Below are 18,453 nucleotides of genomic sequence, written 5' to 3'. Positions count from 1 at the left end.
GGTAAAAATGCAAGTAGTCCTAATGTTTATGCATAAAAACTGCATTATTTTTAGTGCATCACCACGGTGGCCACATGTAAGTTGCTGAGCAAGTGCTACATAAAGGCCAAGAGTTTGAAGGTGTCTTAAAAGAGAATTAAAGACAAAAATACACATCCAACAGAGCTCCAGCCATCTGTCCATGCCTCAAAGATTTGACAGGCTTTTTTGGAATAAACCTGTAATCTGTCCAGGCACAGTATGTGTAGCAGCCACTAGGTTTGTCAACATCCTTTCTGTAGACATTGAACATTTATTTCAGATCAACCCATATTAAGGTTGTTAAATCTACCAGAGTGAAGAACTAGATGTTAGAACGCAATAGACTTGTATTCATGAAATCTGGGGACTGTGTGACAGGAGGCTGTCTCACAGTTGGTCCAATTATTGGCCTGCCCACCTAACTTTCGTGCCACGCCTTTGATGTAACTGAAAAGTTGTTCCTAGGTAGGAGGCTACCCATTTAATGCCCTGATGCCAAGGGCATAATACACAGTTCTGTACCATCCCTACACCATGTCCCATGCCTCACAGATGGCATCACTATATGGCTCTGGCCCCACACTGGGCCCCACTATATTCCAGACTGACATTCAGACCCAAAACTGGATCCCTCCTACTCAGGTGCCCTAACCCCTGCCATCATCCTGGGCTGCAAAACTTCCTAGACCCCCTTCCTTCTTGGCAGTGGCCCCTCTGGGACCTTTGGTTTCACAGGCCCTAGCCTCGCCTCAGGCCAGTTGAGACTCTAGGCAGCTGGCTCTGTCTGTCCCTCGTTGTGGGCACTCTGGCCCTTTGACCCTCATGGTCCTGGACCCAGCATTAACCAGTCAAGATTCTATGGGTAGGTTCTTGAGCAGCTAGCCCTCTTCCCATAAAGGTCCACCTTCTTGGGCCCCTCCAAACACAGTCTTTACTCTGTGAGCTTGTGGACCATATAGTTACTCTGAACCCCTTCTGGGCTCACTGTTCCACCCTCACTGGCTCACTTGTTCTCTGCCCTTTACTGGGCCACTACTCCACCCCTTCATGGGGGCTCTTGGGCCACATGCCCCTTGGGCCTCAGGTATATGATGACATGCCTGGACCCCCAAACCTGTCTCTTCTATGGGGTTACCCACCAGGTTATGGGGGCTAAGGCTACATAGTGCCCCACTGGGGAGGCACAGGTGTGGCATTTCCTGGAGCTTGCTCCACCATAGGCAGCTCCACCACACCATCCAACCCCAGCAGGGTGTATTTCAAGTCATGCCTCAGGACCAAGAACCTCCTCCATTCCCATAGTTCCTATCCTTGACCTGCAGGCTGCTCTGGGAGCAGCAGATCTCCAGCTGGGCAATGTTATTCCTTTGGCTCCCTGCAGCAACAGCCAGCTCAGTTCCAGTTTTATACAGGCTGCCCAGCTCTCCTCCAATCCAGGGGCCCTCTTGCAGTCATGTGACTGCCTTATTGGGCCTCATTGCACTTGCTGACTGCTCCACAGCCTGCTCAATCCTCTTAAAGTGCTCGCATGACCTATGCTCTGCCTGTAGTCAGCCTTCCCACTGTATGTCATCTAGTGCAATATACATATCATCCCTTTCCTAGTCAGCCATCAACAGTCTCATGATATAGAAGACCTAGCAGTAGTGTGAACAGAACATTGGTGATACCTGCCTTCAAGTCTGAACATGCACCTCAAAGAAAATTGTCCCACTGTAAAAGCAGTGCTTCAGAGCAAACTAAGAGCCATCTGGCAATTCATTTAGACATGTGGACTTTAGCAGTTACATTGAAAAATCTCACTTTGATGTAAATTCCCTTGTGCAGGCAAGTCCCAAAGGTTTAATTTTCCGACGGTACAGTCTAGAGATGTTTTAAGCAGAGAAAAATAAAAACCCAGAGGCAGCAGAAGCTGTTGTCAAAACAGAGCACACAGTTAAGTTCTACATACCACATTAATGTCATAAAAAAGCATTTTCTGTCTACTTTTGTCCTTTCATTTGTTAGAGCCAAAACTTTACCTTTGATCATACAAAAAATCAGAATATTAAATTATCCTTGAATTTAAAGACCTCAAAGCTGAGTGGGAAAATCACTTGCATGAGCCCAAGGAATGCTATTTAGACTGTAATCATGAAAATAAAACTCATATGCCCAAGGAAGAAGATCTCTGAGTCCTGAAACACAGCTACAGTAATGAATAGGTGATGGGTATAGCCAGTGTATACTGTAGTTTTAAATTGGCTCAGTGTATCTGGGAAATCACTGACTGCGAACTGGAAAGGGAACTCTAATGGGAGTACAGAGAACCATAATGCTCAAATGCACACAGCTTTGAGGAAGGCAGCAAGGCTGGGATTCTGTCTCTATTTAGTTCTGTTAACTAACAGCGAGCCTAGTGATGCTTCAATATCATAAAAAGTATTAAAAAATACTGCCAATATTCGTTGGAAGAAGAATTTATTTGAACCTTTGAGGGGAAGGATTATAGGAATCATAGTTGTGCGCAAGTACAGTATTCTGGGATTCTAGGATTCTGACCAAGATATTAATTGTCTATATAAACCAGCACACATATCAGATTTTTTTTTTTGTTCTAGACTAAATTTGTTTAGTTAAATGCTTTTTCCTGGTTTGAAACAGGACCACCTCAGAGGGAAATAAGAAAAACAAGAAGCCTTGTACATCTGAAATGCAAAACATACCAGAAAGTGAGATATCTGTGAGAATTCCTTCTTCTAATTAATAGTGTCTTTTAAAAATAGTTTTACCTATTTTTATTCCTCTTAAAACTGTTTAAGTGCCAACAAACATTTTTATCCACATCAGCTATCTAAACAGATAACTATTAAACTAAGAAATACAAACAGAATTTTCTGCAGACATTCCTCTCTCACTCCCTTCCTTCCTCCATCCTTTAAGTACCTTGCTGGCTCAAGATCCAAGAAACGTCATCCACTGAAATTCCTTGCATACATTGTGCTTGAAATGTCAAATCCTTGCCTGGTATAAACTGGAAAATGCCACAAAACTGAATATAAGTATGCTGAAAGTCTGGCCTCATATTTTCAACTGATTCCAGTCAGGAATGGACAATACACCAGTAAAATTCTACTGTTGCTTTGGCTACCAGCTCACTTGTAGGCTTGAATAACTCAGCAATGACCAGTATAAACTAATAGGCTAGGGACAGAAATGACACAAACTGGTATAAGTGATCAGAAACTGGTTCATATCTTAAACACAACAAAAGTTCAGTGCACATAAACCGCTTACAAAATGGCCAAAACTGGTTTAAGATAAACCTAGATGGATGTAGTATCAGACTTAACTGATTTAGGGTAAATTAGTTTATTGAACTTCCCCAGCATCCCAGGATGCTTTGCTCCTCCCCTGCAAGCCTCTCCCCCCCCCTTGCAAGGTGGGCAGGTTAGCCTTGGCCCAAGCTGTCTGTCCCAAACAAGGAGGGAGGCATGCCCTAGCACCCCCTGGCTTGGGCCACTGCAAGCATGTGGCTGCATTTTTGGAATCAAGAGTGAATGTCTGTTCACTTGCTTATTGGTTCAATCTACACATCTTATACTAACCTACAAAGATTGAATCAATTCTGCCTTGAGCTTTTTTGACTCTTTGCACTTAGCCATAAAGACCACTGAAAGGATTGCAATAGTGCCCAATAGAATTTTCAAAGGAGAATAACTTGTTTAATGTTGCGTGTATACCAACACTATATTTACAGTATAGAGAATAGTGCTGTTTTGTTGCCATTGAATTCTTTCTTTACAATTTCAACTTTAAATTCTGCTCTTATAAAAACAATTCTAGATTTACATTTACAGTATTTGACATGACATGCAAAGAACTTACCGTATTCTATATAGGATATTTACATAGGAATGGGATAAATTATAACAATGATAATGAATGTATTTTATTATTATAGAACTAGTAATCCTGACCCATGGATCAGGGCATATAGTACTAGGTTATTGTCTTGGGTATATTTTTTTCACTTACGACTTATTATCTAATTATTTTTTCATCACAATGCAAAGCACATTTTTTTGTAAATCTGGAGCCAAACATTTTGTGGTTTTAATTTCAATGAATCATATTTGGTCCAAATGTGAGACATGGGCATATTTCCATAGGCAAACCACCAAAACAAAAGAAAAGCAACCAACCAAACTCTTCCCCAAAAACCCAATCTAGATGCTCTTTGTTCTTGTGCTTTCTTAGTGAGTAAGCAGTAGATGAAAATAGAAATTTTTTTCAATACACAAAATGTTCATTTTTGTAAACACTTTTAGAAATAAAACTTTGACCTAAAGATCGAACAGGTTATAATTAAGGGGTTAAACTTACAAACCCTTGCTCACTTCTATTCCTTTATGCTAAAATTTTAATCTTCGGTGTTGTACCTAGATGGCATATACAAAAAAAGATTAAATCATATTGCCTTTGTATGATTAGTTATTAACCTATTCATAGGAAGATAAGAGTACCATGCCAGATGAGGTCTACAGTACGAGATCTGTTTCTGATGATAGCTAGTACCAGATAGTAGGTGGCAAATCCTATTAAAACATTTAAGGGATAACCTTCCCATAGGGCAAATTTGTTCTTAGCCCTTACAGAGTCAGGATCGCTGACACCTGAAGTACGAGGATTAACTGCCTTACCCTTTTTAAAAAAAAATTCTTACTTATGTACCCTCTCTGTATCATTATTATTAGCATACATGGATTTTATTGCTTATCAAAATGACACGTGATGCAGGGGAAAAATTCAGTAGTAGTTATATCTCCAGCAATGTGGGAAATAATTGGTCTATGGCATACAGAGCTGCCAAAATGATTGTACTTTATCTATTCAACTGTTTTGGATCTTGCATCAGAAATCCTCTTCACAAAGAACCGACTATTTCAATCTATTCTAGCTCCCTATTCTTTGGGTTTTATCTGTTTCCTTCCTAACTTTCTCCTTTTTATTATCCACCATATGTCTTATGATCACAATTTTCCCTACATAACGAACAGCAGAACTGAACGACTCTGGGTATTGTAACTCATTAGAACTGTTTTATACAATGAAAGGTCTATTTAAAGTTCTCTTTTCCTCTTTTCTTCTTTTGGTGAAATACTCACTATGGATTTTTTGGACGTGGAATAAAACAATAGAAAACAATGTCAACCTTTACACAGCAGTTTTGCCTTCTCCTTTTAAAAGTATACACATTCTTCAATCCCCGCCCATCATATATACTAGGCCTGTCTGAATAGGCAGCTATTTGATTCGGCTTCAGATATGGCCACTTTGGATGCTTTGGACTTTCAAACTGGAGCTCCGGATCGGTTTCCTGCTTCGATTCGGCCAAAGCAGCTCCGAAGCTTTGAAGCCGCTTCGGAGATCCGGCCATAGGGTATAATGGGGAATTAATGAAATATCTACAATGTTGTTGTTTTTTGTCTGATTTGGATGAAACTTGCAGGGGTGGTATCCTCTTCTGAGAGCATGAAGCCTGACAAGTTTTAAGGAGATAGGTGCAGGAGTTTGGGGGGAACTGCACCCCAAATTCTTGAAAGCAAAACTCATGTCACGTGTACGTGTTACACCACAGTGGGCTGAAAACTGCAGGGGTGGTAGCCCGTGGTGAGGCCACAAAGCCTGCAGAGTTTCAAGAAGTTAGGTGCAGGGGGTTGGGCTACTAGATAATGAGTTAATTAGCAAGGAGTAACACCTACGAAACCACAGACTAAGGAGAGGAAATGATCAATACAGACAATCAACTGCCCCAAGACAGAGTTAGTTGCCAAAGCACTCATGTCATGAGTTTTGCCTGTCAGCAGCTTGAGGTGCAGTTCCCCCCAAACCCCTGCACCTATCTTCTTGAAACTTGGCAGGCTTTTTGGCCTCAACTCATTATCTAGTAGCCCAAACAAGCAACAAAGTTATAGATAGTTCATTGATTCCCCATTATACCCTATGGCCAGATCTCCGAAGCGGCTCCAAAGGTTTTCTGAAGCAGTTTGGAAGCTCCGAACCACTTTGGAAAGCCTAAAGAAGCCAGCGCTTCGATCTGGACATGCTGCTTTGGCATCCGAAGCATCTGAATCTTCTCTGGATTCGAAGCATGTTCTGAAGCCTCACACAATCCTAATATATACCTAGTATCACTTTCAAAGACTGTCACAGATTTTTTATCCTTTTTTCTATAATATATCTGAGTATAGTTCCCTAAGTTCTAAGTAAACTGAGAAGGGTGTTACTAGCACGTAAAACATATGTTTGGAAACAGAGTTTAAAAAGTGATTCCTCCAAAAAAAAAAAAAACTATGATAGAACATAAATGTTGCAAAATGTAGTATTTAAAAAACAATGACATTTCTGAATTAAAGCCACCCATATAATCTTAATTTTGCCCCATTCTCATACCATACTGATGTAAATTATGTAATAACAAGCTATTTTTCATAGGACACCCAAACAGGGGTGGATCCAGGAACTTTGATTCCTGCTCAGTCCAAATTTTAAAACAAACTACCTGGCAGTAGCATTTCTGTTTTGGCAGCAATGAAGATAACATTCCATGGCTCCTTATAATCTATCTGATTTGTTTTAAACACTTAATTCCAAAGGTATTAATGTCCCTCTCTACTTTTTAATGGTATAAAGTTTTCACTAATCAAACTATTCTTTCTTCTGCAATTTTGCTATCTCTTATTTCCTCCTGGTAATGCAACTCCTACTTCACAGCCTTGCAGACTATTTTTAACTCTAGCTAAAAACATTAACTCAGGTGTGGAAATAACTTTCCGTGAAGTATTGGATGCAGTGTCAAGATGCTTAAGAAACGTTGATTTAATTTTATAAATTTGAAAGAGAAGTACATTTACCTATAATGACTACAGAACTCTAAAGAAACAGCTTTTTTAGTCTTTTAAACTGGTTTGTTCTGCTTAATACAAAATGCATGATCTAGCAAATAATGCACATTCCAGTAAAGTTATATTTGTATTTGCTTTGATCTTAAATTGAATAATATAGCCCTAGGCCCCTATCATATTAATAACACTTCTAGTTTCTTTTTATCTAGAGAAAAATATGTATTGTGTTATGTGCAATAATGTACCACACTATCTACACCCTGCTTTTCAAAATCCTAGATCTGCAGGTGACTCCAAATCATCTGTTTCGTTTTTTTGCATCTTTCGTGGGTTATCTTTTGGGGTAAAATTACATAGTGGCAGTTGTTTAAAAACACAAATAGCAGGTACAGTAACTCATTTCTGTTAATGCTCACTAACATCCGTGCCTTTCAAAATGTAACCTATGGTCAGTGTTCTTCATTTTTATGTGAGTGTACATTGAGCACTCTAAGTAGCATAAGGATGAGTGGGTGAGTGGGGCATGAACCCTGAGTGCTGCTTAAAGGTGAGGGGCACCAGACTGGAGCAGGGTGTGCCTCACCTCTGCTTCCCCAGCAGCTGCCAGCTCCAGCACTAGCAGCAAGCACCAGCGGTGCAAGAGCACACATCAGTTAGTGAAGGGGATTATGGGGAATGCAGTTCTGCCAGGTAGCAACAGAGTTTTCTGTGACTGGGGGAAGATTTCACCCCATTTATTTGATATGGGACTCTGGTGCCAAGGTCCTGCAAAAAGTATAGGGGGAGAAAGACAGGAGAATGCCCCAGGCACAGTCCTAGCCACTTATACCTCTGAGTATCCCCATCACTGCTCATCTATTTATATCTGTGCAAACTCTGTTAGTGCTGTAAATCAACCTGAGTATAGGCAGTCCTTGGACTTAGGACACAATTGGTTCCTGGAAACTACATCTTAAGTTGAAATGTTGTAACTCAGAACCTATTTTCCCATAGGAAACAATGTTATAAATGGGGGTTTGTTCCTGAATCAAGGCCTGATACCCTATTTTCACCAAAAATAACCCAGAATTTTAATCAATTATAGATGATTAATATAGCAACATTAATGTGTATATATTGTAAATAGCAATCATATTGACTTGGAAGGATGACTTTGAGGTGACTTTGCTGGACTTTTTGAAGGGCTCTTGGTTGGACTTTTTGAAGGGTTCTTGGCTGGACTCTTCTCAGGAGTCTTGGCTGAAGTTTGTCTGCTTTCTTAAAGAAAATGTCCAAGGAAGTTTGGACAGATGTTCTCCAGGGAGATGGGCGACGTAGCGAACTTGTTCGCTGGTGTGGTGTGGCGTCGGATCAAGTGTTGTAACTGACATCAGAAAGTTGAAATAGGGTGTCAGTTTATAAATGTTGTAAGTGTGAAACGTTGTAACTCAAAATGTTGTAAGTTGAGGACTGCCTGTATTCAGAGCACATAGTTGTACAGATTGTACAGAAAGCTAAATCTTGCATTCTCAAGTGTTTTCTTAATTTAAGCCAACGTAAATGTTTTTATCAATCAGTAATTTGACACCATATTTAGACCCTGGCTCTTCATAGTCAGTAAATGATTGCAGTTGAAGCATCTGGAATTTCTGGATTTATATTGTTTTAACCTGGAATTTCCAAGTATTTGCTTCTGGAATCACCAAATGAGGATGCAGAAAGCAGTTCTGGCTACCACAGCCATACAATACTGCACATATATGGAAAAAATGCCCACTACTGATAAGGTTTAAAACTTGCTATTGGGAGAAGAGAGAGTAATTTTGGCTGTTGACTCTGTAAACTGATAGGACTGCATGGAGGGAGAATGCATTAACAAGACAACATTTTTGACTGAAGTAGCAATCTTCAGCTGTTTGGGCAGCAGGAGAGAGCTGTTATGTACTGAATTTGTGGAACACTGTGGGTGAAATTGTTCAACTGCAGCAATCAGGAATTGTAGAGGACAGTGGTATTTGGATTTGCAAATGCATTATTTCATGTTTTATCATTAAGGTCTGTAATTATCTGAATACCAGCTCAAACTGGCAAAAATTTATTAGAATTCAAAACAGCCCTGATTGTAAACTAAGTCAAATGAAATAGGCTAGATTTTTCTTGCATAATGATTGTAGTTATTTTTAATCTGGTGCAACTAAACTGGTTCCTCTGGAGTTATGCCTCATTAACACCAGCAGAATCAGGTCTAAATCTATTGCATGATAATACTAAAATTATTTATTTTATTAAATGATCAGGCAATTTATCATTTTGATTGGTTGCTGGTCAGGTAGTGCTGGCTGCATTAGGTTGGAGCTGTGTGATACAGTTATTTTTTATCAAACTGCCTCTCAAAGGTTTACCTGCTTGACTACTTACCAAGGAAATTCTAGCATGGATAAATTCAGGTTTGTATTATCCCAGAAGTTCTGAAAACTAGATACTTTAATTTTCTAACATATGCTACTGCTTGCAAAACAATCCTTAAACTGTTCCACCTTTTGTTCATGCTCCCAGAAGATTCATTCAGAGATGCTTTAAATTTCACTGAGAATTGGAAGTCCCATTTAAGCCGTTACAGTCATTCTACCGTCAGTGTATGGATGCCCTGCCTTCTTTATTTAGTCATTTAAATTGGTAAGGAAGAATAGCAGGCTAGAATGCAGAAAATGTTTTTTGAAAGAGTCGTTTTCTTTGCACTTATTTCCAAAACATAGGGCACATCTACATGTCACCTTATGCAGACGTAGCAATGCGCTATGTTGCTGTCTGGCGTGCTATGATGAGGTAACAATCATGTTTGTACACGTGATCACCAGCTATGCTGCCATAGTGCTGCTATGGTGACGCACTGCGTGCACGGTGCAGTAACCACCCATACCATGCCTTGCTTTAGTATTGCCAAAAGGAAGTACTAAAGCATGGTACCGTAGCAATGCTGCCATATGGCGATGTGTAGGCACACTCAGAGGCACTCCAAATAAGACAGGTTCTAATGGGCCACACATTATTTATGAATGGAACAAACTAAATGAACCCCAGTGCCTCATTTAAGTGTAATATTAAGGGTGGGTCACTTAATTTAGTGGCAGAAATCTTGCTAAATCAGCACTAGATCTAAACCTAAAAAATCCATTACTGACAAATCCATTAGCTGGAAGACTACCACACTGTTTTATCTCCACATTTTGGTCACTAGTCCTGTCACACAGGCAGATTGTTTAGCATTAAATGGTGCCCTTTACTCATGTTTTTCTGACTATTATCTGCTAAAGTTTACAGCAGCAAGAATGTTGTTGGACAATCCAGCATATGGGTATAAAAATGGAACCTTGATTTCCCTGTATCTCTTAGCAGTGTGAATCCTCTCAACCACTCTTTATTACAGCAGCCTCTGGGCTGTGATAATTTTTTTTAGCACATAACCAGAAAATCTTCAAGAAATCTGCCAAGTGCTAACAGTTTACCCAGGATACTTGTATTGGCCAGGTAGCAATCATGATCTTCAAAAAGCCTCACTGACCTCATTTGAGTTAATTAGCATATGTTTACATACTTGGAGGGAATAATAAACACCCAGTGATGTTACTTATTGATGCCATATGGTAGTCTAGTGGCAGCCAAAATAGGTAGAATGAGTAATATAAAAAAAATCCAGCTTCTGGATTATAAAACTATAGTTTAAAGGTCCATGCAATATGACAGAGCCCATTCAGCTCAACCCTCAGAAAATCTGCAAAGCAATTTGAGTAGCATGCTGCTTGTAGAAAGTGTGTATCAATGGTACATATATTTGTAAAGTGAACAAATAGAAAGTAGACTAGAGCAAAGGAGGAAGCAAAAAGAAAGAAATGGTCATTCTTGACAGAGAGATTTAAATAAGGTGCATGCACAAACTTGTGTCCAAACATTGCACCTGCACAGCCAATCTTATTCAGATCTTGGAATGTTTGGGAAAGTTTTGTTTATTCCCCTCCTTTACTACAAAACTAAAATGCAAACTCTTTTGTATTACCAGGTTCCTGACTCAGTTGCACTGAGTAGTCACACAGTGCAGCTGAGAGGAATAGAGACAAAGATGACTCTAAAGCCTGCTCCTTTGATCCTGGGCCAGCCAAATTAAAAACCTGGACCACTGAACATTCTCCAAGAACTGCAATACCTGACTACCCATTACAAAAGTACATTTTTTCTGATATATCTTTTAATGATGCTAAAGAGAAGAAAATTATTTCTTCTATACTGTCAAGTATTCTAATATAATAAAAGTCTTAATCTGTCTGTGTGTGTCTGTATGCCTGTCTATAATGCTTTTGGGCAATTGTGCATGTGCTGCTGAGAGGGTAGGTGGCGATTGGCTGCATGGCCCATGCTGCATGGGTCCATGTTTGTGCCACTACCGGAGAAGTTTGTGGTGGTGGTGAATATGCCTGGGCTGCCTGAGCAGCAGAGCTTCCCCTCCACCTCAGGGCAAAGGGGAGTGTCACAGTGGCAGTGCCCCTTGCTGCCTGTCCCTGCTAACCCCCAGAACAGCCAGCAGGGAGGGGAGGCAGGTGGACATGGGCCAGGTGGATGCAGACACGAAGTAGACAGGGCAGGGTGGAGGAGGGTGCGTAGATCAGGGCTGGACCTGGACTGCTGGGGAGGGGGTGTGGAGCAGGGCTGGACCCCAAAAAGTGGGGGGAGGGGGGTAGAGCAGAGCTGGAACCTGAGGGGCTGGACATGGGAGGGTAAAGCAGGGCCAGATCCAGAGTGCCCGGGGAAAGGGGGGGCAGAGTGGGGCTGGATGCAGAGCGGGGGGTAGAGTGGGGCCAGACCCAGAGCAGCCAGGGGGAGGGAGGGGAGAGCAGGGCTGGACCTAGAGCAGTGGGGGAGGGTGGGGAATGGGGCTGGATCTGGAGCAGTGGGGAGGGTAGAAGGGGGGGTGCGGGGCTGGATGTGGGGCTACATCCTTGCCCCCCCCCCGCATCATTCTTGATGGGCAATTTGCTAGTTAAGAATATAGATGTAAATACTTTTTTTTAATCTTCTTTTGATGCAATCTACTTAGTCATTTAAACTATAAAACATAGCTTTAATGAAGCCTTTGATATGTCACTGGATTATATATAGATATGCGCAGAATCCTCTCAGGTTTCTTCTCTGTGGTCAGTTAGGAGAACTGTATAATGCCTGCAGGAAGCAGTAATAACATTTTTTAAAATTAACTCCCTAATTATTGCTGAAAGAATCATTTTGGAATCAGGTTAGAATGTGCAACTCTGATCAGTTCTCTGAGTTCACGAGAAAGTAAACAGATCTTGAGAATCTGATGTTTCTTTCAAGCCAGTGTGCAACAGTTGGGAATAGTCAATCACTGTTTTTGTTACTCTGATTAAATATATGATTATGAGATTTTGAGAGATCTTCCTTCCCCCAAGGTTTAACATTTTGGGGTTGTAGTGTTGATTGAAGACGTCTACATCACCTGAGGGCTGCAGGAGGCAGTACTGCAGTGATACATGGCATGTCTGCTCCACATGCAGAATCTCCCAAACAGCTGTAATGTAGTTGTGGGGCTGGATACAAGCCAAGGTCTCTGTGGGAGAGCTTCCTGGAGCCCAGCCAGCACTGTACTAGGGAAACTACATTACATTTTCTTTTGGGGATAATGAATGAGCAGGCTTGCTGTGCTTCTCTGTGGTACTCCGTTGTGCTGAAGAAGTTGATTTTAAATAGGAATATTAATATGTCATTGAAATATGATAACATTGATCTGTTTTGGGGGTTAATGTTATGCTGGGAGATTTGTAGTTTGGGTTAATAAGCTTGATAAGATTTCATAAGGTTAATAAGCTTCATAAAGTTTCATAGATCTCAAACCAAAATGTGGTCCACTGAACAACTCAAAGGGAAAATTTTACTTTAAAATAAAAGTGTTATTACTTGTATTGAGAAAACAGATAAAGGATCTGGGTTCAGTTCCATACATTTTTTTCCAAGATATTTATATTACATGCTGGTGATCTCTATAGGGCCACTCAGCAGAGATTAGCAGGGATTAGAACTGGGAGAAAAATTAAAATATTTGTTCCAAGTTTTAAATTAATTCAAACTAGCCCCACTCACAACTTTGTGCATCCTTCTCTGATGAACATTTGAAAAGTCTAGTTACTGATGAAAAAAATAGATTTTTGAATGAAAACCTAATTGATTATTTTCTCATCGTAGCAGTAATAGAAACATTATCATCTAACTTATCTGATAAATGACAAGTAAGACATACAGCTTTCATCTTAGAATGTTTACAATCAAGCAGTAGAATAAAGCAATCAAAATAGTATTTGGTGAATAAATGCAAATAATTCAAAACGAAATCACGATTTTCTTGTGGATATTCTGTAAGCAGAAAACAAGACTCTGTTACAGACTACACTGTGCACTATTTGTTCAGTTTTAACAGAGAGATTTAAATTTATGGGCACAATTTATGGCATCTGTCAGGGGTGTCAAACTCATCTGGCCCTGTGGGCTGGATAAATGCTGTGGGATTGGTCGATGGGATGGATGAATGGCATGTTCCCATAGACCCCCCCCCTTCCCCTGACACCAAAGCTCAATCCAACTCACCCCCACCCACGCAGTAGGCTGCACGAAGCTTTGGTCTCTGATTTGATTCAGTGGAGATTCAGCCTGATTCAGTGGCTGAATCTCTAAATCCGAATTGAATCAGGAGACCCTTTAATCTCTCTGAATTGAATTGGAACCCTCTGAGTCGATATGGAGAGATTTGGAAAGATTCGGATATAGACACAGATTTTAACGTTTTTCTACGTACGTCAAGGTACCAGGCAGCTCATGAATGCAGTGATGCTGGGTGTCGCTGGTAGGTATTGCAAGGCTTTGGGGACCTCTTCGTGGGCGCCTTGCCTGCCAGTGACGTCAGGGTGAAACCCTATTCCAGTGCCACCTAGATGGTCTGGGCTCTGCCCCTTTTTCTCATCTGCCACGTCTTTGTTGTTGTCAGTTGGGGAGGCAGTTCCCGGTTAGGGCCTGGAGGTGTCTCGACCCTGGTGTTGTCTTTGTGGTGCTCCAAACCTCCCTTTACCCTACCCTTACCATGCCTTCAGCCTGGGTTGATGTTGCTCCCCACAGATCTTCCCCACACTGCCTGCCTTGCCAGGGCTAGGTCTTCTGGGCTGTGAACCTTAAGAGGGTCACCCTGGTTTTCGGGCTGGTTTCCCCCTCTTCAAGGAAAATAAACTTGCCCCTGCTGGCGTCATCCACAATTCAACAGAAAAATGCCGACACCTGTTGGTGGAGCTCCCGAGTCTGCCTTTCTCTCTTTCTCTCTCAGGGCTCCTTTCTCTCCCCCTCCTAGGCACTTCTGGTCCACTTCTAGGTTCACTGCTGAGCGTGCAGGCCCCCCTCCCCCCCCAATTCCTGTGGGATGCTCCATGCATCCCGGCATTGCAGCAATAACGAGCCATGTTGGTACCTTGGGGTATGTGGAAAAAACATTTAAATCTATGCCTATGGCTGAATTGCTGATTTTCCAAATTAGCATTGAATCTACAGATTCAGTTGAATCAAATCAGAGACAGTGATCTGAATCAATTAATTGAATCACTGTCCCCAATTCAGGCCGAATCCGGACCCAAATCGAATACTGCCCATTTTGCACACCCCTACCATGCAGGGTCCAGGACTATACTACATGTGACACTGTGCAGGGCTGGTCCAGGAGGGGCACCACACGTGGCACCCGCTCCAGTTGGTTGAAAGAAGCCTAGTGCTTTGCTACTGCTGTGGTAATGAGCTGCAATAGTGAGCATCTTCCCACAGCGCTGTTAGCTTCTCCTCCCCCACCCTCCCCCTGCTGCTGCCAGGCTTGGCTGACATGGGCAGGCAGGAGCTATGGTTGAGAGTTGCACGGGGCTGTTAGCCAAGCTTGGCAACACTGGGGAGGTGTGGGGGATATCCCATCTCTCAGTCCTGGCCCCTGCCTCCCCAGACCCAGGCAAGCACAGCTGGGGTGGGGAACCACACAGCATGGCACAGCATGGGGCCTCTGCTCCCAAACCCTCTGGCACAGTCCAGCTCAGCTAACAGCTCTGTGCAGCTTTCAGCTTTAGCTCCTGCCTGCCTGTGTCAGCCAAGCTGGGCAGTGGTGGGGGGAGGCTTGTGGAAGCACCTCCCCCCTGCCTTCTGCCACTGCAGTCATTTGCATGTCCTCCTCACCAATGGGCAAATCTGTGTTCTGTTCATTCCTGATCCAATCTATGCAGCTCAGAGAAACCTGATTTGATTAGATTGATTCTGCCTTGGGCTTTTTGAATGTCTGTACCTAGCCTAGAACTATTCTAAAAATAGAAAAACTTGCTTGAATAAATATTTTTGTTTCACTTCCATTTTCTAAACTAAGCCCAGAGGTTCATTCTGCTTTCCAGAATTCTTAATTGAGTTTGACAATAACAGTTAAGTATATCATATCACGTGGTGGCCCACAGCAATCCTGTTGAGAACTGGATAAATACTGAGATACTTTTTATGAGAGAGATATGAGTAACACACTGTACTAATTAATATTATAAACAAACTGAGTTCATTCTCAGAAATGTGTTGCTTCTAAAACAGTATCTCCAGGAAATAAGTTTATAGCACTTGCAAATCTGGATTTTGTGCACTTGTAACATCATAGCCATAATACCATTTTCTGAAATAAATTCTTCTGGGAATGATGCCAAAATTATGATATGGTATGTATAGACTGTGCTGATGTCTTAGGGGCACTCATATGTTCTGTTTCTACATTTTATAACATAAAGAAGAGTCATAGTCAAGCACTGACTCAATGTACCATAGAAAAACATTTACACTACAGGCATAGTTAAACTTTAGTAAGACACTGAAAGCAAATACCTTTACCGAATTTTTTGTAGGTATTGGATCCCTTGTAAACCTAGCTGCAAACAATGAATACTATGGGTACACTTTGTTTACTATCCTGAAATATCACTTTAGCAATTATGACATTGTTTCATTTCAGGATTAAATGCAGGATACAATATTTCCAACTGAAGTAATTTTATTATTTGACTACTGGGACAACGTGCTACTCTCAGTTGCAGATGTATGTGTAACTTATCCCATTTGTAATATCCCATGCTGAAAATGGGATACAATATAATGAAACTTGTATTGGATATACATCCAGGCATTTACTGCCACCCTTACTCTGCTAGATTTAAGACTGAGAGATTCTGGGCCTATTTTTATTTTAAACACTGAAGGTCTAAATCCTTGACTACAGTTGAGGTGCATACAGCAGAAATAGAGAGTGAATTTAAATTCACAGTTACACTTCTCCGATCTTAACACTGCTGTACATAGGGCTGATTCCTCTGTGCCCATAGATAGCCCTCTAGGCCTCTTACACTTTAATTTTCCATTAATGACCCCAATGCAGTTAAGATTGGTATTGTATATGGACAGCAGGGCTGTGTGAAGCTTCAGTTCCTGATTCGATTCAGTGGAGATTCAGCTTAATTTGGTGGACAAAATCTGAATCCGAATCAACTCAGAGGATCCTTTAATCTCTCCGAATCGAATCAGAACCCTCCAAATTGATTCAGAGAGATTCAGCGATTTGGACATAGACACAGCTTTTAAATGTTTTTTTCTACGTACCTCTAGGTTGCAGATGGCTTGTGAACACTGTGATGCTGGGACGCATGGAGTGTCCCACAGAAGTGCAGAGGGGGCTTGGATGCACTCAGCAACAGACTCAGAAGTGGATCAGAAGCACTTCCGGTCCACCTCTGGGTCCACCCCACCCACCCGGGCTCAGCGACTGGTGCCTCCTGGATCTGGGCAGAGGCACCTGGGATCCCCCTGCAGCTGATCCCTGAGCCGGGAAGGGGTGGGGGACCCAGTGCATTCCGTGGCAGACCCGGAAGTGGCCCGGAAGTACTTCCAGTCCACTTCTGGGTTCACTGCCATGCACATGGAGGGCCCCCCACATTCCTGTAGGACAGTACATGTGCCTCAGCATCGCAGCATTCATAAGCCATGCTGGTACCTCAAGGTATGTAGAAAAAAGTTTTAAAGTTGTATCTATGTCCGAATTGCTGATTCTCTGAATCAACATCAAATCTTCAGATTCAGCTGAATCAAATCAGGGACAGTGTTCCAAATCAACTAATCCCATCACTCTCTCTGATTTGGACTGAATCTGAATCGAATAGGGCCCACTTTGCTCACCCCTGATGAACAGTTCCTTTTCAAAGCAAAACAAGTCCTAAGAAGCAGGAATGGTGTAAGAGCTCTTCAGCTGATTTGATGTCACTGGAAGGCCAAACTGCACTGGGCTGAACATGCTAACATAATGCAGTTTGAGATGGATTATGTACAAGGTACCCAACCCATTCGGGAAATCCAAAAAGTAAATTTAAATAAAACGGAAAAAGGGGGATAAAGAAATAAACTTCTCAAGATTAATGTAGTTTATCAATACAAAATAGCATTTTGAATGTGATATAACCACTTTCAAATCTCTGTGAAGACTTGTGAACTAAATGCTCTATTGTGACTACTGGATATTAGGCCCTCATAGAGCAATTTTGCACTGCTCCAGCAAGGCAAAATACTTGTGTACCAGCTTAAAAAGGGTGGGGGGCAAGACTCCTGCAACATGACTGTCTGAATAGCATGTGCTGTCAAGGAAAAGAGATGTGGGCATGGCTTCCTTGGCAATAATAAGGACTGGAGAAACCTGTTGAGATTAAAGGCAATAAGGCTTAAGTATCAATACTTCAGAAGTTGAGACATGCCAGGGATTGACTAATTCCCTAGTTATATTAAAGGATTAAAATTGGAAGGGTAGTCATAAAGGTGGTATAAAGCTGTGCTCAGTTGGAGTAGCCAGTGTTCAAACATATAAACTTTTAAATTACTAAACAAATTGTAACTTTCAGTATACTAACAAAAGATAAGCCATGAAAACTTATCTTTCCCTCTACACCCTTTTTGAGGTTTCTGCAACATTTGGAACAAGCACAGAAGAAAGTGAAATATAGACAACAGAGTCTATGACTACAGGCAACATTTTGCAAAGAAAGGAAATTCTGAAATTAGGTAGTAAATTCCAGTCAAAGAGTTATTTTTCTGTCCACAGTAAAGCTTTTTTTTCCTGCTGGGGTTTGATATACCTGAAAGACCACTAATATATATATATATATATTCTAAATAATTATGTTAATGCCTGTTGCTACATCAAAATACATAAAGACCGACACTTAGAGAGAAACAGAGAGCTAGGGTAAGCAAAATTTCTGTGTTCATTATACTAATTGATATATGAAAAATTCAACCGAAAATTTAGACACGCAGACTTATTTAATTAAATGAGTTTTCAAATCTTATCTGTAGTCCCATTTTTAAAATGAGGAAGTATTTAAGTGGAATTTCCTAGATAGGCCTTCTTTGTCTAGAAATTTGTTCAGAGATCTTATTTAATGAAAATACCTTCTAACAGCATATAATAATG

At 41.3% G+C, this 18,453-nt stretch overlaps 1 protein-coding gene and 1 long non-coding RNA gene across 2 annotated transcripts in view; one reads left to right on the top strand and one right to left on the bottom strand.

Moving 5' to 3' along the window:
• The window catches only part of LOC109280715 (uncharacterized), a 29,408-nt gene extending 18,201 nt beyond the window's left edge, over positions 1–11,207 (top strand). The window contains exon 2 of the long non-coding RNA XR_002087134.2: positions 10,945–11,207. This is a non-coding gene — a long non-coding RNA (uncharacterized LOC109280715). The remainder of the gene's footprint in view (positions 1–10,944) is intronic.
• UNC13C (unc-13 homolog C) overlaps positions 1–18,453 on the bottom strand; it is a 524,763-nt gene that overhangs the window by 310,019 nt on the left and 196,291 nt on the right. The window lies entirely within an intron of this gene.

Source organism: Alligator mississippiensis, chromosome 11 (assembly GCF_030867095.1).
Source record: "Alligator mississippiensis isolate rAllMis1 chromosome 11, rAllMis1, whole genome shotgun sequence".
Lineage (NCBI taxonomy): Eukaryota > Metazoa > Chordata > Crocodylia > Alligatoridae > Alligator > Alligator mississippiensis.
The sequence above is the reverse complement of the archived record's forward strand: the minus strand, read 5'-3'. Positions and strand labels throughout refer to the sequence as shown.